Here is a 25314-nt window from a genome sequence, read left to right as displayed (position 1 = left end):
TGGACTTTTATGGCATGAAGTTGGGAGAAGTTGACAGACACATTGAGCATAAAAGTGTGTAGGTTCGGTGCTTATGGTTGTATTGGGGTATATTGAATTCCTGGTATCTTTGGGGCATTTGTGTCTCATTGGGGTTTATTTTAGCAAGGACTCTTGACTATGTCTGGCCACTTTTCTAAGAGTTTGTTGCGTTTTAAGGGATTGTGATTCTTTGGGCAGGTTGAAAATAATTCTTGAAACTGGGCATTACGATCGCTGTGCCTTCAACTTCTGCTAGTTTTGCTCTTACCTTTATTCAGTTTCTCTTTTTTGTTGTTGTTGTTTTTGTTTGCTCTTTCAGCTTTAACTGCTGCCCTGACCCCAAATATTGGAGTGTTTCCATAGTAATTCATTCTTCTCTCTCTCTACAGTTTTCCTTGGTCATCTCATGTACTCCACTATCATCAATATGTCAGAGATTCCAGAACCTTTATATACCACTTGTTTGGAAGTCATCTGGATTTATCTGCTTGTATGTCATATTCATAATTAATGTAGACATAACTGAATTCATTAGCCTCTCCATCAGACATCTGTTATCTCCTGTAAACTCATTCTTGGCTTAGTGGCATTAATATATACCCAGTCTCCTGTGTCAGGAAACTTGGTGTTTGTGGGAGCTTATTCAGAGAACATAATCCTGAATGTAAACAAAATTTTAGCCAGAAAGATGCCTTATCATAATATTGTGTGTTAAGATTTTATTAATGTATTGATTTATTTTTTTAAGTAGGTTCCATGCCTAATGTGGGGCTTGAACTCATGACCCTGAGAAAAAGAGTCGCATGCTCTACTGACTGAGCCAGCTTGATGCCCTGTAGTATTGTTTTTAATAGCAAAAAATTAGAACCAATCTCAAGTCCTGCACCACTGCTTTGATTAAAAACTGTGTCACAGAGAGAGCGAGGAATATTTCTCAGACAATACAAGTCTTTTTAGAAGAATACCTAATGACATGAGAAGTTATATACATAAATTTAGTGAAAAAAGATGCTTTGAAGCAATATGTGCGCTGTAAATCCATAATCATTAAAACAAAACCATATCTGGATCTATGTTCGTAGAAGAGTAAATATACAGCTGTTTCCATTAATTCTAGTTGGAACACTTATGGGTTATTTTTATATTTTATTCTCCTTATTTACCTGTATTTTCTGGATTTGAATAGTAAACCTGAACTATATTTATAATTCAGACGTGTAGACAATGTGACCTCTCTTGTTCACCCCCAACTCTTGTTAATTTAGTCCAGTGTCTCATTCACCTCATGTGCTGCCATCAGTCCAGCTGCTCATCACTTTGGAATTAGATTGCTACAGCAACCCTCTTGCCTCCATTGCTCGGCTACCAGAGCCATCTTCCTAAAAATCTTAGCCAGTTGGGTTCATTCTTTGCTTAATCCCTCCAGTTTAAGTAGTTAAATGTTAAATCCCCAAAACCATCAAGTAGAATACATTTTGAATATTTTCCCTTGTTACAATTTGGTCTGAAGACCTGCAGCCAACTGGAATTTGGCCAGCTCGAGGCTTAATGTAACATTTTCTCCTAACCCTAACAAAGTCACTTTTGACCAGATAGCTGTGGCAGGTTTGGGGGGTAGGGGACCAGAGGAAGAGAGGGAGAGAGAAAATATAAATAGAACTCAGGCATTGCCAGATCTTTATTCTTTGTCCCTCTGCAACCCATCACATTTTGCCCTTGCTGGGTATTTGTTTGTTTCTATTCAAGGGACAATTTATTGGTTTTCTTGAGTGTTTAGTTAGTAAGAACAAATAGCCGAATAATGAAAATCCATCAGTTTTAGTGCCAATTATTATATCAGCAGATCCTATTAGGAGTATTTATTGAAGCATGTCATGCTAATAGTCCCAGAGTGTAATTATACTTGCAGATTTTTCTTGCTTTCAGGGAGTTTGTAACATGTTCCAGATGGTTAAATAGGAAAGAGTAGACATTTTGTACTGTCTTTTCAATTATGATTAAGAATTTGATGTTACATATTACTTATGTTATCATTCTCGCTTTTGTTAGATTTAAACATGAGAGGAATTTAAACAAAATGTGTTGGTTTTTTTTCTTTTCTTTTTTTTTTTAAATTTCTTAACCGTGGTCAACAATGAACAGGACCCATCATAGACACTTTTCCCCTGTTAAGTTGTTTAATTGCTTTAATTTAAGCATCATTAAAATCAGATAATTGCATCTTAAGCAGTAATTCTTTTATGAATGTAGTCCTTAATTTATTCTTGGAAAGTATTTACTTGGGTTTGTTTTAGACTTAAAATTACATGGTGAACCTTCTTGAAAAAACTTACACAAGACTGAAATAGAATAATTTTCTAAACCGTTGATGGTTCTTTAACCTTTTCCCACAGAGTGGTGTGACCTTAGATTCAGGATCAGTGGGACATGAAATTTAAATTTGCCAGTGATAAGCGATGACTTTTTCATTCATCTTTTCATGTTCTCCTATCTACCCTTCACTGACCATCCAGCTACTCTCATTTGAAAGGATGTTTACCGAAGATTAGGCATATAATGTGTGAGTGCAGAATAGAATAGTTTGTGGGTCATGGGTATCCAGACCCATAAACTTTGGCTTCTTATGACCTTGTATTAACCAGTTTGCTAACTGGTTAGTTGACTTGGAGAAATATGTTATTTTTCAATGAGCAATAGACTACTCGGTACTTCAATTTAACCACCTGTATATTTTTATAATGTAAGTTTTGTGTGGTTGGGGGACAAATTGGTCTTGACCCTTTGACTACCATTTTCTGTCCTTGAAGCTCTCTTCAGGATTTCTTGCATACAAGAAAACAAGGGAAAAAATATAAAAATATAATGCCAAAGTTATATTTTTGGTGATGAATACTGTATAGACTATCCCTGAAAGATTTTGTAGGAATAAAGCGATGATACATTCTGTATCATCCAGCAAGACTTACTTCCTGTAATTTGCCTTTAAATATCTTTGTTAGTTCTCAGATTTTCCTATTCCTTACTAAGCTGCCACCTTTCTACCTTTTCTTGACCTTCTCTCCCCCAAACACCCTGCCTTCTCAGCCTCTGCACACTCTTTTAGTCTTCCTCATACCTGCTCTACAAATTCTTTACAGTTTTTCCGGGTAAAATTCTTATCCTTTCTATAAAATTCTTTAAATTCCTTCCCAGCAAGATAGTCGAACTGAGTAGCCTAAATTGAGACTTAAGAGCATGTCTTTGGGTAGATTCTGTTCATCTTGCTATAGTAAACTGGTATTAAATTAGGATTTCTATTTTCATGGCTATTGCCAAGTTTTATATAGTTTGGTGTGTTTAGCATGTACGACAACTGTCCTGATAAAGTTATTATTAACTGTCTGGGAATCTGGGAATATGGAAAACAATATGGGCATATTTAATCCTTATTTGTGTGTTTATGTGTGTGTTTTAAAGATTTATTTATATATTTGAGAGAGAGGGAGCACGGGTGTGGGCGTGGGGGAATGGGCAGGGGGAGAGAATCTTCAAGTAGACCCCTCGCTGAGCGGGGAGCACAGGTGAGGATCTGTCTCATGACCCATGAGATCATGACCTGAGCCAAAACCAAGAGTCAGATGTCTAACTGACTGAGCCACCCATGCACCCCTATGTGTGTTTTTAAAATGTTTTATATATTCACTGTCCCATATGTAAAAATTTGATTTTCTACAAAAGAGATGTTTAGGTAGGAATAATTTTTAAAAGAATGATTTGGGAGCACCTGGGTGGCTCAGTCAGTTGAGCATCAGACTCTTGATTTTGGCTCAGGTCATGATCTCAGGGTCCTGAGATGGAGCTCTGTGCTGCTCAGCAGGGAGTCTGCTTGTAGTTTCTCTCTCTCTCTCTCCCTTTGTCCCCTCTCCCCTCCGCTTGCATTCTGTCAACTAAATAAATCTTTAAAAAAAATAAAAGAATCGTTCACATTAGGATTTTGTTGAAAGAAATATTTTAGCTTTGCATATAAAGAATGAGATTTGATCTATAAATTTAGCATATGCAAGACCTTTCCAGGCGTATCTATATGAGTTAGATGTATGTGATGAAATTTAGGCTAATTAGGGAAAATATCTCTCTGGTAAGTGGAAAGAGATGATAACAGGATATTTGAAAAGCAATTCTATTTTGAATTCCTGATACTATCTTTCATCTGGTTAACTAAGGTAAGAATTTTCATTACCTCTTCTTTGCAGTATCCCAGCCCCTATCACTTTTATCCACTACGCTTTCCTCATTAGGCGGAAGGGGGTTGTGACTGTAACTCCCATAATCATGAGGTCCCTGAGGGTTTACTTACCCAGTAACCCCATGCCTAGAATATGACATTTGAAACATCTAGAAAATTGCAACAACGGTACTTCAGTTCTCATCGTTCCTGAGGTTTCCTTTGTCCCCTAACTATATATATGGTATATTTAAAATCACTTTACTTTTCTGTTTTCCCTTTGAATAATTTAACTACCATACCCCTGAACATGGGTCCTGTCTGTGGATTCAGATTTTATTTTTTGGTATGTGTTCAGCAAGTTTCTAAGCAGAGCTCATGAATTTGCATTCCCCATGGGCCCAATTTGTTACAGATCTCTGTATTCATGTATCCTAGGAAGCTCTGTTAGGTATTAGCACACACCTTTGTCTCATTCCCCCAGACCTAATGTTTGACCTTACTCTGTTAGCTGACTATCAAGTTCGGTTCACAGAATGATAGGCATGTGGTAGTACTTGTGACACCTCTAATCCCCATGTATTTTGACCCATTAACTGTGTGAGAGGAAGATGCTCAGCCACTTCTAGGAAGTCAGGATGAATCAGTTTACATGTAGGAGAAGGGGAGCCATATAGCAGTTGGACCTTTTAGTGCACATTGTCCACACCTGCTAGTTACATAGCTAGTTAGTATACTGGAGTTTGACGTAAAGAAGAATTAATATTCTTCCCTTCTGGGGAGGAGGAAGGGTAGCTGGAATGGTAAAAGTTCCTGAAGCCAGCCTTTCTAAGCCTCAGAACGATTGACATTGTCGGTCATATAAGTCTTTGTTGTGGGGTCTGAACTGTACATCATGGGATTTTCAGAAGCATCTCGGGGCTCTACCCACTAGATACCAGTAGCATTCCCTACTCCAAGTTGTGACAAGCAAAAATCTCTTCAAACATTGCTAAATGTTCCCTGGAGGGAACTGAAGGTCCCAGTTGAGAGTGGCTGCCCTACAATTAATGCACTTTTGATTATATGATGAGGACAAGTTCTTTGAAGGTGGATTGCTTTTTATGTACATTTTAATTATTTTGGTAATTCCAGAAAGGCAGTACCAATTTACATTCCTTTTTTTTTTTTTTAAAGATTTTATTTATTTATTTGAGAGAGAAAGAGAGAGCAAGCATGAGTAGGGGGCAGGGAAAAGGAGAAGCAGGCTCCTCACTGAGCAGGGAGCCTGATGTGGGGCTCCATCCCAGGACCCCGGACCATGCCCCGAGTTGAAAGCAGGTGCTTAACCGACTGAGCCATCCGACCCCTCACCAATTTACATTCCTAACAATAATGTGGGACATTGCATAATTCCCTAGACCCTCACTAATGCTGGATTTTGTCAGTCTTTTAGCTTTACCAACCTAGTAGATGAGAAATTACTTTTCCTTATTTTTAATTTAATCCAAACAGTTATTAATTAGGTTGATATATTCTCATTTTTGTTTTCCAATTATGTATCATCTAATGTGCATTACTTTTTTAATTCTTGCCCATTTTTCTGGGATTAATTTAGTCACTTGTGGGTTTATAAAATTATTTTCATTGTAATAATTTTTTATGGTTTCTTGCTTAAATTTATAACTAGCTTTATGCACATATGTTTCTCAGTATTGAAGTTGTTGAAGTTATTGAAATGTCATCCATAAGATACTCAATAGATTTTTAAATTAAATTCAGTGTAGAAGAACACTGGTATTTATCTAAGGAAAGAGACAACGTGTGCCTGTGTGTGTTCATGTGTGAATGAATGTGTGTGTGTATTCCTGTATGTTTACATTGGTATTGAAGAAAAGAGGGCTAAAGACTGGGCACATTTACCAGACATTGGGAAGATACTGGGAACTGAGGTCAATCAGGAGAGTGTAGTTTCTTATGATGTGCCTGAAAGCTCAAAGAGAATATTGACTTTAGGATGGATAGAAGGTTCACCTCAAATCTCCCTAAACAAATTCTGTAAGGTCAAATAAGTGATGATGGTTCAAAGGGTTAAAAGGAGTTAGAGGTGACGATTCAGAGAAGTGATATAGTAAGAAGGATATGGGAGACTTGAACTTCAGAGTCTAAGTAACATGGGATTTGGGAAATCTAGGTGTGGATTGGTGGGAGAACCCATTTATATGGATTATCTATTGGACTTTATAATTTTTTCCATTTTTATTGGGAAATTTCTATTATTTAGTATTCCTGGATATCATCTTATTTTCCTTTCCCATGCTGCAGGTGACCATCTTTTTCTTTGAACACACCTTCGCCCTCTTCCTTAAGAACAGAAAAAGAGATAGTAAGTATATACCTAGAGCCAAAATTCTCAAAATAAGATCTACAGATTCCTGGGGGTCTGCATTAGTTTGCTTAGGCTGCCATAATAGAATACCACAGACTTAGTGGCTTAAACAACACAGTGTATTTTCTCAATATTCTGGAAGTTTAATATTAAATATTAAATTTAATATTAAAGTTTAATATTAAAGTGCTGGTAGTGTTGGTTTCTGTTGAAACCTTTTCTTCCTGGTTTGCAAAGGACCACCTTTTCACTGTCTTCCCATGGCCTTTCCTCTGTGAGTATACTCCTGGTGTCTCTTCCTTTTCTCATAAGGACATTAATCCTGTTGGATTAAGGCTCCATCCTTATGATGTTAATTAACCTTAATTATCACCTTAAAGGCCCTATCTCTACATACAATCACATTGGAGGGCTAGGGTGTCAACATAAAAATTTTAGGGAGACAAAATTCAATCCATAACAGGGTCCCAAGATCTTTTCATGGGGTCTACAACATCCCCAAAAAATTTTTTTTTAAGATTTTGTTTATTTATTTGTCAGAGAGAGAGAGCGCACAAGCAGGGGGAGCAGCAGGCAGAGGGAGAAGCAGGTTTCCTGCTGAGCAAGTATCCTGATCCAAGACTCCATCCCAGGACCCTGGGATCATGACCTGAGCTGAAGGCAGATGCTTAACCAGCTGAGCCACCCAGGTGTCCCTACAACATCCAAATGGTTTTATGAATAATACTAAGATGTTACTTGCCTTTTCTAATGCATAGACATTTTCATTGAGGGTACAGAAATAATGGAAGGTAAATCTGGTAGCTTACCACAAATCAGGGCAGTGATTTATATAACTATAACTATAACTATAACTATAGTTATAACGATAACTGTAACTATATTTGTGATCTTTACCTTCTTCAGTGCTACATATTTGCAGTAAAGAAAAAAATAGGTTATTAAAGGGCTATTAAGTATTCTAAAATTTGCTTAGTTTTAACTTATAATACAATAAACATTGTATTTATTGTATTATAACCTATATAAATAAAATCTATTGTATTATAACCTATATAAATTAAATCTCTTTTCAGTCCTCTATAATTTTTTAAATTTCTTTTTCTTGTTTGATTGCTGTGACTAGGACTTCTGGAACTAGGGCGTCTAGTCACTATGGACTAGGTGACTAGGACTTCTAGTACTATGTTGAATAAAAGTGGTGAGAGAGGACATCTTTGTCTTGTTCCTGATCTTAGGGGAAAAGCTGTCAGGTTTTCACCATTGAGTATGACGTTAGCTATTGGCTTTTCATATATGGCCTGTATTATGTTGAGGTGTGTTTCCTCTAAACCTACTTTGTTGAGAGTTTTTATCATGAATGGATGTTGAACTTTGTCAAATGCTTTCTGAATCTGTTGAGATGATCATGTGGTTTTTATCCTTTCTCTTGTTAATGTGATGTATTGTGGTGAATTTTTTTTTAATATATTGTTGAATTTGGTTTGAAGTCCTCAATAATTTTGAAAAATGTAAAGGAGAGGTGACAATTCAGGGAAGTGACATAGTGTATATATATATATAGAGAGAGAGAGAGAGTATGGGGAGAGGAGCAGAGGGAGAGGAACAAATAGACTCCTTGCCAAGCACAAAGCCCAAATCAGGGCTTGATCCTCTGACCCTGAGATTTAGACCTGAGCTGAAATCAAGGGCTGGATGATTAACTACTGAGCCCCCCAGGTGCTGCAGAGCAGAGGTTCTTTGTGCTGAGTTTTTCACACATACTATGACATCATTCATTTCTGAAATCATTTTGGGATGAAGTTTTTACTCTGCGTGGTCTTGGCTCAGACATTACCCTCATATATAAACTGGCCTTTATCATTCTGTCTAATGTGTAAAAGTAGCTCCCCTAGTAACTACCTCAAATTACTCAGTTTTATTTACTGATCTTTTCCTCTCACTGGAATGCGAGCTTTGAAGAGTGGGAACTTCATCTCTGGTTCACTGCCATACCCAAGCACCTGCTATAATGCTTACCACACATTGAGCTCTTAAATATGAGAGGATTGAATCACTCTGCCTGTTACACAAGAAATGATGTGTACTGAGTAAAATAAATAATAAAAAGAAGATATTTTATAATCTGATTTTAAAATACCTTGTAATTATTACCTGTTTTGTTATTATCTGCCCCCCATATCCGAAGACACTGTGCATGTCACCTTATGGAAAGTGAAAGTTAAATGTAACTGTAGATTAGCACACCTCATTACACGATATGGAATCACTTATTAAAACTTCTAAACACATATGCAGGTCATTTCTCTATTTTTAAAAGGTAATCTATAATTTAGAAATGTCACAAAAAGAAACAGAAATATCTAGATACAAGCATTTTTATCCATTAACTTTAGTGAGTATCTATTCTTTGCTACCCTTGAGAGGTACAGAGAGGTAGTAAGACTGTCTGTCGGTTGACCGTGTGTGGAGTAAACTGAGCGTGTACATTGAAAAACGTGTAATGCAAACCCTCATCTGATAAAGTATATGCCAATTTTAACTGTTACCTAAAGTGATCTAATCTGTATTTTGTAAAATACCATCTTAGTACAATGCCATCTTCTAACACATATAAAACCTGTATTGGGAATTAAAATCCTGTCTGAGCATCCCACCATAGTGTTTTGGAGATTTAGAACAGCTTAGTTTTGATAGTCCTCAACAGCTGCCTTCCGATTCAGTAAAGTTGCTCTTTAAGAAAGAACTAAACACTTGTAGTTTAGGTGTTACATTTCATTTTTAGCTCTTTGAATGTGGACTCTCTCCAACATCCTGGTGTTTTCTCTTGCCTTATAGCAAAAACAGAGAGATAAATTATATTGCAGAATGATGCCACAGAAATGGGCTTTCTCCAGTTAGTAAAGACTAACCCAGCAGGTTTACTGCTTTCAGCTTTCTCTTCTCCATGTGTTTTCACCGTCATACCTGTGCCTAATCCCTTCTATTAACAACCCACCCCCCATACCAGTGATACTGCTCTTGGATTTGTTTAGAAGGATGTAATGTCCTTTGACCAGCTTAATGATCCACGTTCTCTTTAAGTTTTTAACTGCGTTACCATTGTTGAATTGGAATAGGTTCAGTAATAACATAATTTAACCTTTTAAAATGTTGTGTACCTACTCTGTGCAAGTCAAAAAACATCCATCTAGGAGCTTAAAGTCTAATGAGATCAATAGGCAATAAGCACATAATCACACAAATAGGTAAATATAAATTTTGAAAAATGCTGAGAAGGAGAAGTAGAAAATACTATTAAAGTATAAGGAAGGGCTGATTTAGATTACTATAGTAAGAGTAGCAGAGTTTTAGCTGAAGCTTGAATAGTGAATAGGAATTGGGCAGGTGAAGAAAATAAGAGATTATTTGCAACAGAGAGTATTATTATAGTGAAGGTTGTGGAGTGGTGAAGAAAGACGGGAATAGGCAGGAGCTCAGGAAGGACCATTGCTGCTAAAACATAGCATGGTATGGGAAGAGTGGCTGTGTCCTGAGTTTGGGATCTTATTATAAGTGAGATAAAATCTCATGGCAGGGGTTTAATCAGAAATAGGATATCAGATTTGTATGGATGTAGATGATGACTTATTTTTTCAATAGGCTAGATGGGGCTTGGTGAATGAGTACAATATAGAAAGTGACAGTGGAAAAGTTTTCAAAGGTGATATCTGGGTTTCTGTGGTAACATTCAGGTGAGTGTGAAGGTACCTTCTTTTTTTTTTTTTTTTCTTCTTTTTCTTCTTTTTTTCCTTTTTCTGGGTAGGGAATAGCCAAGGAGCAGGAATATAGAGGAGTTTAGTTTGGAACTTCTTAATAAATAGGCAGATACTTATAGATGTGGAACTTAAAATAGAGCATAAAAGTAGTAGGAGCATTCTTTTGCAAATAACTTGTGTCCAAAATAGAGGTGTTTATATGGCATCCAGAATTAGTAGTTTTGAAATCCAGTAGTCTGGGCTTTGTGTTTATCTCTTTAATGTAAATATAATAGAGAATGTAAGAATCATTAATATTTTAGATTTAGTAGTTGATATGCAGGCAGTTAAACAGTTTTGGTTTTAAGGTTATAATCTGCCTTTTTTTAAAAGGGGGAAACAAAAAATAGAAATCATGACTCAACAAAGTACTTTGAATTGATGTTTTACTGTATTACTTAAATTCCATTTTATCTTTTTTTTTTTTTTAAGATTATTTATTTATTTAATTGCCAGAGAGAGAGAGAGAGAGAGAGGGAGAGAACACAAGCAGGGGGAGCAGCAGGCAGAGGGAAAAGCAGACTCCTTGCTGAGCAAGGGTCCTGATGCAGGACTCAGTCCTAGGACCCTGGGATCATGACCTGAGCTGAAGACAGACACTCAACCAACTGAGCCACCCAGGTGCCCCCAAATTTCATTTTACCTTTAAAACTTTGAATTTAAGCATCAATTTCCCAGGAAGCCAAATGAGAATTAAAAACAAAAAGCCATATGAGGGTACATAAAATTTTCTGAATATATATTACTGAAACAAATAATTAAAGAAATGCATGATACTCAAGTCTGAAAAAACCAAGGGAAAATGTGATGGCTGCCATCATTTATGAGATAAGTGGCTGCTAAGCAGAAGAGATATTAAACTTAGTTGGCTATGGTCTGTTAATCACTTTGCAGTGTTTACCATGTGCCAGGCATCATTTTTATTTACTCTCCTAACAACTTTGGAATAGGTACAAGTATTAGTCTGCTTTTTTGTAGAGCAGGAAACTAAGGCATGTAGAGGTTAAGGTCAGAAAATTAGTGATGATGGAGTTGAGCTCTGGAATCCATACTTGTAACCATAATGCAATATACCTCAGTTATAAGAAAGGAATGTGGTTGCCTATAGGCAGATATGGATAGCGAAAGCTCAATTAATTAATTTCACTGGTGTGAGGTTTTATTCTATTGGTATGCTAGAGTTTGCTAATCTGTTCTATTATTTATGGGCATTTGCGTTCTTACCATTTTTTACTTTCATAAACAATGCTGGCATGAACATCTTTCTTCATATGTCTTATCCACATACACAAAGAATTTCCTTGGGGTCACAGTTTTCTTTAATGCTGGTCCGCTCAGAATTCTTGCTACTCACCAAGATTTATTTCCCAGCTGGAGTTCCCTTGGAGCTCATACTTTTACCACGGTTTCATATCTTTCCAACATAATGTAATTTCTTCTACCAATACCCATAAATTTACCCAGATTTTTTAAGACCTCCAAAAATTGTATGAAAAGGTGATTTTTTTCCTGGAGATTACCAGGTTTTCATAAAAGCAGTTTGTAATCATAAGAGCAATGAAATTAGCCTTTTAAAAATCAAAGATTAATAAGGAAAACAAGTAAATATTGCCATTCTATTAAAAAAATAAACAATTTCATCTTTAAAATCTTTTTTTAGGCCTCCTCTTCATAGTGTTAATAAGAAAAAACAGATACTATAGAGAAGTTAAATAAACAAACTTTACATACATTTTAAAATTATTTTTTAACAATATCGCTGGGTTGATTTCAAATTTTATTTAAATTATTTTTGCCTTTGATTTGGAGAGCATGACTCCTGCTTGATAAGTAGGAGGAGGATTGGTAGCATCATTCTTTGTTCTGTGAAAACCTCACAGTCTGTTTTAAGGAAAAAAAAAACCCATTTTGCACAAAGTTTTAGGTGCCACCTTCTTTCTTAAGTTTTATTTGGGGTAGAATTAATAAGAACAGAGAAGTTACTATGGAATCTCAACTCCATGTAAACCAAAGTAATTTCTGATCGTCACTAGTGTTAATGGCTTATTTATAATGACCCACTACAGGACGGCAGCAGAGCTAACCTAAGCCAGTCCCATCACGCCCAGATTTTGGCTAACATTATCCCTTTCTCTCCTCATCAAAAAGCACATCATAAAGAAGAAGAGTTAAAAGTCCTGTTGTAATAATGATAACCTTGAATCTGCACTAATTTGATTGAAGTAATGAATGTATAAACATTGTGGTTTTAAGTGTTACTAGTAACAGGTTACTTTATTCACACATATGGTATGTGGGCTGGGGGAGAGAATCTACTACTGCCCTTAGAGATTTAAGTTTCTTTTACTTCCTCACACAGAAAAGGACAGTAGACCACAGCTCGTTTTGATATATATTCGTCTCATAAGGTGACAGTTGATAATTGAAGGTGTATTTTTTTCTGCTTTCCCAAAGTCAGAATCCATGGTATCAGCTAATATGTATGAAGAGACATTCCCTTGTTCTAAAACTGGTCCTTTTTAAAACTTTCCTAATTAACTGTTTTGTAGACCTTACTGCCCGTTGTTAGTTATCTTTCTGTCATATCATTCATTATGTTATTGAGCAATTTTAATAGCTGATTGGTTCTTGAGAATATCAGGATGGTGGATTTTAAAGTTGTCAGAAAGATTAAGGGGTAAATAACATACATGAAGCAAAACTTTAAAAAATAATGAAATAACAGGAAGATTAAAAATAAATAAAATATTACCAATAATAACATAGTATTTGATTCCAGGTAAAGGTGGTACGTTGAGCACACAGTTAATATTGTTCCCTCACCAAACTACAGTTAAGTTAAACAACAAAAATAAAGTTAATAAGGGTTGTTCAGTCATAAATCCAGAGATGTAGGAGAATTGGAGAAATATAGGGCAAAATTTTCAAGGCTGGAGAACAGCTAGAGGAGTGGTAACAATCTTGTTAAACCTAGGAAAGCTGAGTTTTACAAGTAGAAAACTAAGGACTAATGGAATTTGTACTGGTGAATCCCCAAAGAACTCAGGCAGTGGTAGTATTGTGTAACTTTGAAAGTGGAAGGTGAGGGACACCTGGGGGGCTCAGTCGTTAAGCGTCTCTCTTCGGCTCAGGTCATGATCCCAGGGTCCTGGGATGGAGCCCAACATTGGGCTCTTTGCTCCACTGGAAGCCTACTTCTCCCTCTCTCGTTGTCTCTCTCTCTCTCTCTCAGATAAATAAAATCTTTTTAAAAAAGTAGGAGGTGAAAAAGGGTAAGGAACTAAAATAAGGAGGATTGTTTAAAAGATATTTAAGAAACAGTTAAATGAGGGCACCTCGGTGGCCCAGTTAGTTGGGCATCCTACTCTTGATTTCAGTCAGGTCATGATGTCAGGGTCGTGAGATCTAGCCCCATGTTGGGCTCTGCACTGGGCATGGAGCCTGCTTGAGATTCTCTCTCCCTCTCCCCTGGCCCCTCCTCCCCCTAAAAAAGAAGAAGAAATATCTAGATGCCTGGATCTTCTACCTTCTTTGCCACTGTTCTAATGAACTGCTCCTATCTTGGCAGGTGGGCCATTGAAGTATATTTTCTGGATGAAAACAGAGGACAGCTGGGCTACTAGACAACAGGCATGTTGAAGGTGGAGGGGATTAAATGAGCATTGGCATTTTGAATGATGAGAGCCCCTGCCCTCTTCTCCATCACTGGCTTCCCAAACTGAGGTCTTTATCCTCCAGGCAGGAAGCAGGAAGAATCTTCTGCGAAGAATATGACTAGCCCATTAATAAAAAACTAAAGGCAGAAAGAACCGTACATAAATATTGTACTGTATTTGGTCAGTTTGTCTCTTATAGGGGTGTAAGTTAACAGTTCTGAAACTACTTTATATGTATACAGGTGTTGAACAAATAAATAGGTAAGTGGTAGAGAAGGGAAACCAGGCTTCTCACAGCACTAGCCGTACTCTAACAAAGAGCCTGCCTGAGTTGCCCTGTAGTGAAGGTCATAGTCAATAGCCCCACATACTTAATTAGAGCTTTAAAGAAACTTTTTATCTCCAAAGTTCTAAATATGAAGCATCTCAGGAAAGCACCTACTATGAATAACAGAAACCAAAATAAATAAATCAAAAATCAAAACAACTTGCTGAAAACAGACTATACAACCAAGACAATTTTATGTATATGTATATACATACACACACATACACACCCAGCCATATATAGCTAAATATACACATACATACACACACACATATACATATATACATATACCATATGTGTGTATAAAATATCTTCAGCAAGATGGGATGCTACATCTGTAAAGCAAGAATAGGATATTTTAAAAAGAACATTCAGAAAACCAAGATTTCTTATAAATTAAGAATTTGTAGCAGAAAAAACTCTATAGCAGTATTAGATAGTGAATTGTGGAAAAATGTTTAGAAAGTAGAGTAAAAAGGCAAAGAAATGATAAACAGAAGATTGAGGAAAATAAAAACATGAATCTAGGAGGGTCAACTTACCAGTGTTGGAACCAGGAGTTCCAAAAAGAGAATAGAATAAATGAAGGGAAAGAAAAATAAATTAGTATAAATCAAGAAAATTCCCCAGAACTAAAAGTGCCACTTGGGTGCCCAGAATAAGGGAAGAAAAGAGACCAATAATAGTTCAAATAATAGGATATCCACATAGTCAGCTAAGATGCTCAGTCTCTGTAATAGTCAAGGAAATTGAAGTTGAAGGGAAATCCCATTTTCATCCATTAGACTGTTAAAAAATAAAGTCTGATGATATCAGGTGTTGGAAGGAATGTGGGGGAAATAGTTCTTATACATTGCTAATGGGAGTATGAAATAACCATTTTTGGCAAGCAGTTTGACACATAGTAGAGTGGGAGATACGTAGCTTCTGTAACTCAGAAATACACTTCTGGGTATTGCCATTAGAAATTCTTGCACTTGTGCATATGAAAATAGGAACAAGAAACCGTGTACAAGAACACTCATTGAGGCATTATTTGTAAAAATAAAAATATACAGACCACTTAAATACAGGATTGGCTGAGACCAGGTATATTCACATATATGTATGAATGAAACCCACATGCATGCACACTTCAGCGAGGATAGAGCTGAAGCATAATGCATGAAATCAACAAAATCAAAGCATAATGCATGAAATCAACAAAATGCAGAATTTATGTATAGTATATACAGTTTAAACACATAGATTTTTAAAACACAAAACTTTAGTGTGTACTGTTTATGGATACACATACACATACATATTCAGAAAGAGATGTACTAAATTCACGACGATGGTTTTTTCTATCAAAGGGAGGGGGAATGAGCAGATTGGGCTCTGTGTCAGTATGGGGACTTCTGATTTATTGGTAGTGCTTCATTTCCTAAGAAAGAAAAAATATAAAAAGTGTTTACTGTTTTAATCTGAGGGTAAACCCATAGATACTTCTTTGTTCTATTTCTCTACATATTCTTATTTCTGGCCCTGTACCTCTTCCTAACTGCAAAATAACAAAGGAAGACAGTTTAATAGATTCCCTTTTCACTCTTTCTATGTGGTAGGTGCACAATAGTTGCTCTTCTTTCCGCTGGCTTCCTCATTTGGTCTTTAAATCAGATTGAATTTAAGAAATTAAATTAATAATTAAAATAAAGAAGTTGAGGTCCTGCATTAACCAGAACTTGTTCCAGAATCCAGCATTGGAAGCAGATAATGAAGACAGAAGGGCCTTATGCAGGAGGAGAGAAATAGAACCAATGATTCAAAGCCTTCAGGCATGCTCAGTAATCATGGGGGTCTAGTAGGAATTTGTACTATCCACCTCAGATCTCCTACTCTGGATTCCTTGGGATCAGGGGAGGGGTGGTGAGGAAAGACTTAAAATGCTGAGCTGTTGATAGCACAGATAATTACATAGCAATCACTGGCATATAGAATATTTGAATCACTGTATTGTACACCTGAAACTAATATAAGAGTATGTTAACTATACTGGAATTAAAATTCAATTAAATGAAAAAAATCACTGGATTAAAATCACATTTTATTTTTTAATTAAAAAAAATTTATTTCTTTGAGAGAGAGAACATGTGATAGGGAGGGGCAGAGGGTGAGAGAGAAACTGACTCCCTGCAGCTCCACCTGGGGCTGGATCCCAGGACCCTGAGATCATGAATCATGGGGTCTGAGCTAAAGGTAGCCCCTTAACCGATTGAGGCCCCCCCGTCCCCCAAGGAGAGATCCATTTTAGGAGAGCTCACTGATTTCCCAGTACTAATTAAACATCAGATTATCAGAACTGTCCTTTTTCTCAGTATTTCTTCATATTCTTCTTGTCTTCCTAGGTTCTCTGTGTCACCTATCTCCTGGTTCCGTATTTTTTACTTCTCATTGTGTACATACCTTTTTGGAAGATGGATTTAGCGGTGCTTTTCCATCTTCATGCAGTTTCTAAATGACTGTGCTCAGCCTCCCCCTTAGCATTGCTTTCACCTTGCCTCTCATATGGTTGACCATGAATCCATCAGGACCCTAAATCATTAGCAGGATCCATCTGGCTGCAGTTACTGCTTGGTTTTGAAGAAGTACCCATAAAAACTCTCAGTTGTATAGAAGAGAGTGGCATTATGTGGCAAAGATTCTACCTGCAGGATGAAGTATGCAGGTGATTATGGGGGTTGCTCTTCCTTGGAAGCCAAATAATGACAGAACCTAGGTTTATGAATGGCTAGATGAACAGTGCCATCTTTGCCACTAGTCAGTTGCTACTTACCAATTCCTATACAGATTTGCTTAGGAAAAATTCAAAGATAAAGTGCTTCACAAATGAAAGAACACACAAAATAGTATCAGGAGGATTGAAATGAATTGTTTCAAGAAATTATTTATTACAAATGCAAATACACTGGACATATAAAGAGAAAACGTCAAATAGACTGTAAATTGGGCTAATCTCACTGTAAGTCTTTTAATAGTTTTAACTATAAGTCAATATGAAAAACTAGTTCATTTCTTTGAGTTTTTGAATTGTGGGTTTAAATCAAGAGGAGAAAAATCTTGAAAATATAAGAAGCACTTAGTTTATAGAGAGACTAGAAGGGGTAAGCACTTTGGGATCTAGGTAATGAGATCACCCACTTTTCTAGTATTAAACATTTTACTTTAACTTGGAATTCAGCATTGGGGGAAATCATGAGTTAGAGAAAACATGTTTTTATATAAAAAGAAAAAGCCCCTGGGGCGCCTGGGTGGCTCAGAGGGTTAAAGCCTCTGCCTTCAGCTCAGGTCATGATCCCAGAGTCCTGGGATCGAGCCCCACATCGGGCTCTCTGCTCCGCAAGGAGCCAGCTTCCTCCCCTCTCTCTATCTGCCTCTCTGTCTACTTGTGATCTCTGTCTGTCAAATGGAAAAAAAAAAAAAAAGAAAGAAAGAAAAAGAAAAAGTCCAAAACAAGCATTTAAAAAAAAAAGCTATTACAAATGTAAAACAGAAGAAAAATAGATTCGTATTTATTGATAGTATAATGTACTAGATATACATAAAGTAAGCCACTGATTTTATTTTTGAATATATGAATTTGGGGGGAGAATTGAATCTTGGTGAACCCATGGAAATAGTCAATTCCTTTATTTATTTATTTTTTTTTAAGATTTTACTTATTTGACAAACAGATCACAAGTAGAGTGGGAGAGGGGGAAGCAGGCTCCCTACTGAGCAGGGAGCCTGATGCGGGGCTCCATCCCAGGGCCCTGGGATCACGACCTGAGCCAAAGGCAGAGGCCCTAACCCACTGAGCCACCCAGGCACCCCTGCCATAAAAAAATTTTAAAAGACACATAAATGGCTCTTTCAGAAGATTAAGGGAAGAATGTAATTATATATTACCTAAGTAGCAGTTTTAAATAGGAATATGGATCTAATCACTTCAGGACTTCACCTGTAAAATCATATCTTAGTCCATTGTCTATTGGAAGTGTTTTTCCGTATGGTCTTAAAAGTTGTATTTTTTTTCTTTATGCAGCATTTCTGACCTTTGTCATTTTTTAGAGAATAAAGTGGCAATCTTATATCCCTTCTGCTTTTATTTTTTTCTCCTTTTAGTTGTTTGCATAATTGGCCTTAAATGAGGTGAGAGTGAAGAAACTAGAACCATCTCTGGAAACCTTCCTACCCCATCCCCTGGACGCTACCCTCCGGAGTACTAGATTTGACCATATCTGTTTTGAGGACTCATTATGAACAAAGAAGTCTCCCAGGTGGGAATTGTAGCTCTGTCTTTAAAGAACTTTGTCTCTACAAAAAGTATGGAGGGAAAATGATTACTTGTTGACTCTTTTTGTTAATGGAAATAATGTTTGATTTGAGAGTTTCAAGGTAATTATAAAACATGTGCTGACAAATATTCCTAAAGGAAAATGTTAGAGAAGTTCTAGATTACATTTTATGACACTTTAATGCATGCTGAAATGAATATAGGGTTCATATCAATATTTTACGAGACCCTCATTATTGAATTAAAAATGGCGAGCAGAAAAACTATACTGAACTATCCCTAGATTTGGTCTATATATTTCTAACATGTATGCAGTCAATAAATCTATATTTGGTGCCCCCTTTTTTAAAAATATTTGGGCATTTTTTACATAGTTGTTTTCTAAGAGTTTGTGAGCTGAGGGAATAGTATTTGTGAATCCATGAACATGATGAACATGCACCAAGCCAGGAGAGTGGGTAAAAAGCTGAAGATAAACCAGAAACTGATAAATCAGTAAGTGGAAGACTTCCAGCAGGAAGTTTTTTAAATTAGTAGATTATACAATATACAGATAAAAGTTACAAATTTTAAATGTAGAACTCTTGAGTTACCATGTACCAAACATATTTGTTGAACAGGTTAAGAAGCAGAATATCAGCACCCCAGAAATCCCCCTCATCCCTGCCCCAGCTGCACACCCATCCACTCACTTTAAAGGACAAGGCTGTCACCATCGAGAGTGGTAGCTGTCGACTTGAAGAGTCGACAATCATAGAAGTTAAAGGCAGTTAAATTTAGTTGGCTGACAAGCAACACCTATGTTTGGAATAAACAGTGAATTTGGAAGATGAAAACAAGACTATTTGTAGGCAGAGAGCTTTAAAGCAGGGACTGGAGGTACAAAATAATTTGAGGAGATATTCATTTTATCCTGCTACTTCTCACGTTAAAATCCCATTGGTTTCTAGAACACATTCCCGATTTCTGGCCTTTATAAACTGGTGATATTTATTAACTTATATTTTCTGTTATTTGAAATCAGACTTGATTCTCAATAAAGAAATAGAGGTGAGTTAATAAAGCATTTTGAATATTAAAAAGCCATTTTGCAGAGTAGGGTGTATTATAATTCAGAGAAATTTTAATCACATAGGAGAGCCCTCTCTTTAAGAGTTTTCAGGAGGAGAATGTTAGTACCGTGACTTTATAAAAGAGAAAGAGAAAGAAAACAGAATGATCTAATGATTGATCTCTAGTGTGGGTGTCTTTTCCTGTAACTCACTGTTCATTGAGTGACTGAGAAAATCTTTTTTCTTCATATCACAATGAAAACTTTGGTCTTTTCTGTTTCTCCTTAATGTTTATCAAAAACAATTTTACACCTGTTACATAGTTGCAAGCTTGGTATGCCCTGTATGTCCATTGCCCACTTTCACCAGTTGTAAACATTTTGTTACATTTACTTTATCTCTCTGTGTATTTACTATTATTTTTGCTTCTCCTCTCCCACCACCACTATGATGACAATGAATCATTTGAGAAAAAGTTGTAGACATTTATGATCTTCCATTCCTAAGTATTCAGTGTGTTTCTCCTACTTAACCGCAACATAATAATGAAATTCAGGAAACAACATTTTCATTATTATTGTTATTTCATTTATATTTATATCCATATTAGAATTTTATCAGTCATCTGATCCAGAATCACACACTGTGAGTTGTTACAGCTATTTGGTTTCTTAACCTGGAATTCTCTATCAGCTTTTCTTTGTCTTCCATAAAACTGACATTTTGGAAGAGTACAGGTCAGCTGTTTGGTACAGTAGTACTCATTTTGAGCTTGATATCTCATTTCATCTGTGTTCCTTTCTAAAGAGACTATAATGTGGAACTTTGGAGAGTCATGGATTTGTTAACTGAGAACTTGTATGGTAGAACAAAGCCTGTAAAGATTTTTTCAGGAGAAAGTCTGTTAAAACATGGTAGGAGTCCAGAATCCCAAAAGGGGGATTCCTAAAGATGATTTGGGTGTTATTGAAAAGAATTTTATGTATGTGTGTTTGTATACATATAATCTTAAAATCCAGCAAGATTTATTAATTTTTGGACAAAAAACAGGGTTTGAAATGGCAAAATTTTTTATCTTAATGAAATAGTGCATTTACATTTTAAAGTGGATTACATCTTACAGGAAATAATTGTTTTATATTATAATGGCAAGAGAAGTCAGGATTAGATACATGATGAGTTTTATTTATTTCTGTGTGATGTTTGGACTAAGAGTTGAGAAGACCCTGTTCGTGTGTTTGAGATTCTTGTAAATACCACCCAGGTTTCTCGAAGTGGCATAATTTAATGTCAGCTTTTCTGGGAAAACAAATGAAGAAGCAAGCATTCTAGTGTAGAAGCAAAAGCAAAAGTTGGGAATCTATCGTTAGCTTTTCTGCTTATCAGTTACGTGACTGTAGTTTAATTGTGTAAGTTAAAGCGTAGCCAGAATCTGGAATCGACTACCCAAGAATGATTTTTACCTCTGCCACTTGATGAAGTTGAGCAGATTAAATAATGTTTCTGTGCCTGTGTTTCCTCATTTCTAAAATGGATTATAGTATTACCTGTTTCATATTTTATGAGTGAATGAATTAGTAAGGTTTGATTGGCATGTAGTAAATCCTACGTAAGTGTTGGTCATCATCATTTTCATCATTATCATTGTCAGACAGTAGTTTCTTTATCAATAAGATAAAACTGTTGAACTCAGTCCACGATTCTGTAAATAGAAATAATAATACATACTTCATAGAGCAGTTGGAGGAATAGATGAGTTAATACATATAAAATGCATAAACGCTCTCTATATATTATTAAATTGTCATAGCCTTTAAATGCATATTAATAGGCCTCCTTTTTTGTGAACCTTTTTATTATCTTGTTCCTTTCAAATTCTTTGTTACTGACTTTATACTGTGCAAGTGAAAACAGGCAAGATAGGCATTTCGTATATTCTTAAGTGGCCTATACAGTTGAAAAGTTAAGCAGTGCACTAGATGGCAATTGCTAGGGTCCCTCTGATTCTGAAAGTTTGTATTATTTTCCATCGCATCGCTTCTGAAATATAGACGTTATTTTCATAGTTGTTATTCTGTTGAGAACACTGGAAAGTGAAATTTGAATTTCACTTGTGTAGAGTTCTTCCTTCATTGGACATTGAACTGGAAGGAATATAGTTAGTTCAGTTAGTATGATCATTGAGGAAATGTTAATGCTATTTAACCAGCTAGTCACCTGAAATGCTTGGGGATTTTTTTTTTTTTTTTCATTTCCCAACAGGTATTAAGGTTTTTGCCAAAAATAAGTGAATCAAGTGAGATGACTTAAATTTTAAGCTAGGCTTTAAAAAGTGCATATTCTTCTATAAATTTGGGCAGTGAAAATTATATGTACATTTATATTGTGATTTTCTTCATGTCCCTTCTGCTCTAGATGACCCTGAAATTAACTGGAGGTTTATCTGACTTGATCATTTTCTAGTGCCCTCAGAATATGATTCCATTGTTTTGGCAAGTAATTGATATGCAGCTCTATTACTTTGGTACTTCTGCTACCTTATAACTGTAAGGATCAAATTTTAGTGTATTTATTTTTCTTTTATTGGTTTATATATGTACATTTAACCATACTGTAATCTGAGATTAGTTTCTGAAATATTTGAGGAAAATTGAACAACTTCTGATCAGGGGCTTAAATGTTTATTTTAGATACTGGAATATTTTTTAAAGATTTACTTATTTATTTTAGAGAGAGAGAGCAGGGTGCACATGCATGCTAGCAGGGGAAGGGGCAAAGGGAGAGGGAGAGAAGCAGACTCCCCACTGAGCACAAGGTGTGATACAGCACTTGATCTCAAGAACCTGAGATCATGACCTGAGCCAAAACCAAGAGTCAGATGCTTAACTGACTGAGCCACCAATGTCCCCCTAGATATTGGAATAATTTTATGTAGTAAATGTGATTTCTGGTTTTGGATTTTCATCAGTGAATTATCTGTGTCTAATGCTGATATTCATTCTCTTCTGGCCATAGCTTCTAGCTGATTTTGTGCTCATTAGTATTCAAATCTGAAAGAGGGTGGAATTGATGGGAAGAGAGAGACAATGAAATTTTTATCACTTAGTTTTGTCTCTCTGATCACCATTTTCTTTTTTTAAGGCTGTTACTTCTTTGCTAAACTATTATAAACTTTTCTGCTGTGCACATGCAAGTAAATAACACTTTGTTGTTTACACAGTTAAAGAGAGCTATGGTCAGGAAGACTGACTTTAATCTCTTTTTTATATTTATTTTAAGAAATACCAACATATTTTCCACAAGTTAAAATGATATAGAACTAATTTTTTGGGAGACATGTACAGTGTATCTACAATTACCTGATGTTGTACAATAACCGGGAATCATCTAGTACTGTGGATTTGCAAGGAAATGAGGGTTGTTTCTGCCCAGTTGTCTTAATAAGATAGCTGCCACAAATATGTATTTCATATGCTGACTGTCTTTCCTTAGGCACAAATTTATACAACAGGAGTATTTTAGCAAGGTGAATGCATATATGTTTATTTTTTTAATCTTAAAAAATTAAATTTTAAATAAAGTCATTGTGAGGAATTTATTGGGTTTTAAAACTAATTTGATTTTTCTCTTTTTCCTATATTTTTGTTAATAGAAAACAAAAAATAAACTTTTATAGCTTTTCCAAACTTACTCTTTCCATTTAGAAAAAAATAATACGAAGAAAGAAAGCATTCTCTTAATCTGTAGGATGAACTTTTATTGGTAAACATAAAATGTATTAAATGAAGTTTTTCAAACATTATGTATTTTTAGAATTTAAGTTATCAAGTCCTTGATAATGTCTTTATTATTAACATAATAAATATAAATAAGATTTTGCACAGGATTTTCTTTTAAGAAAAATCTGATGTTTTATAGAATCAAAAGTGAGATAAAAATGATATCTTTATTTTTAAGAATTCATTGGTTTGATCCATTTCTTTCCCTTTGTTTTTTATTCCTGGCCATAAGCGTTCAGATACTGTGGAATACTATGCAGCCATCAAAAGAAATGAAACCTTGCCATTTGCAACGATGTGGATGGAACTAGAGGGTATCATGCTAAGTGAAATAAGTTAATCAGAGAAAGACAATTATCATATGATCTGTCTGACATGAGGAATTTGAGAGGCAGGGCTGGGGGTCATGGGGAATAGGGAGGGAAAAAATGAAACAAGATGGGATCAGGAAGGAGACAAACCATAAGAGACTGTTAATCTCACGAAACAAACTGAGGGTTACTGGGTGGTGGGAGGGTAGGATTAGGGTGGCTGGGTTATGGACATTGGGGAAGGTATGTGCTATGGTGAGTGCTATGAAATGTGTAAGCCTAATGATTCACATACCTGTACCCCTGGGGCAAATAGTACATTATATGTGAAAAAAAAAAAAAAAAAAAAAAAGAGCTCAGATACTGGCAGGCCATTTATGGCAGAGACTTATGGCAGGAGTTCTCTGGGCCAGGGAGGTAGCCACCATCTGAGTTCTGGTCTCTGGCTTTGTGGATTCAGAGAGACTTTTTGTTTCCAGGCATTTAAGGAGATCTTTGTTTAGGCATTAGCTTCAAAATATCTGTTTTTTTTTCTTAACAAGAAATTAGGAAGCATTCAGAGAAACAAGAAAGTAAGGCATGTACACAGGAAAAATAGCAATTAATAGGAACTGTCTTTACGGAAGTCTAGGAATTGCACTTACTCCAGTAAGAAAAAGTAGATAAATTGGATTTCATCAAAATTAAAGACTTTGTTCATAAAACAAAATGTTTGCAAATCATGTATCTGGTAGAGGTGTGGTACCCTAATATAAAGAACTCTCATAGGGTGTCAGGATGGCCGAGTGGTCTAAGGCGCCAGAATCATAATGAACTCTCATGACTCAAAAATAAAAAGACAAATAACCCAATTTAAAAATGGGCAAAGTGGGGCACCTGGGTGGCTCAGTGGGTTAAGCCTTTGCCGTCGGCTCAGGTCGTGATCCCAGGGTCCTGGGATCAAGCCCCACATCGGGCTCTCTGCTCAGCGGGGAGCCTGCTTCCCCCTCTCTCTCTGACTGCCTCTCTGCCTACTAACATATTGTTACTTACTTTTCAAATTGTATGGTTCTCAGCTAAGTCTGGGGGATGAGTGACAAATGTCTTATGTTCTAGAAATTTATAATTCAACTGAAATATAAAACACTGACCTATTTCTTCAGCCCCACCTGTTTGGTTTTGTCTGGTCTATTTGAGATAGATGTGGTTTCTAATTCCTAAAACGGTTCTCTGCAGATTGCATGAGGTTGTTTGGGTACAACTTAGCAACTCTTCAAATCAACAGGGAACTTTTACTTAGAAACCTTAACTCTTTTTAAAAGGTGATATGCAAATTGGTTTCCTGAAACCCACATTTCTTTTCTTAATGAACCTTATTTAAGTACCCTTACTGCCAAACGTAAAGCCATTCCACAAATAGAACAGCTGTAATAGTTCTTACTCATCAGAGGTTTTGCATTCCACTATCTGTATATTGTGTTTTGTAAATAGAAAGCAGTTAATA

At 36.0% G+C, this 25314-nt stretch overlaps 1 protein-coding gene across 3 annotated transcripts in view; it reads left to right on the top strand.

Annotated features, from left to right (window-relative positions):
• NCOA1 (nuclear receptor coactivator 1) overlaps positions 1 to 25314 on the top strand; it is a 180579-nt gene that overhangs the window by 57164 nt on the left and 98101 nt on the right. For all 3 annotated transcript variants that reach the window (XM_080812671.1, XM_080812670.1, XM_080812672.1), the window contains exon 2: positions 18518 to 18672. The gene's annotated coding sequence lies outside the window, so the exon portion shown is untranslated. The remainder of the gene's footprint in view (positions 1 to 18517; positions 18673 to 25314) is intronic.

The sequence above is a fragment of the Martes martes genome (genome assembly GCF_963455335.1).
Source record: "Martes martes genome assembly, chromosome: 9".
Taxonomy (NCBI): Eukaryota; Metazoa; Chordata; class Mammalia; order Carnivora; family Mustelidae; genus Martes; species Martes martes.
This window is presented reverse-complemented; position numbering and strand designations above follow the sequence as displayed.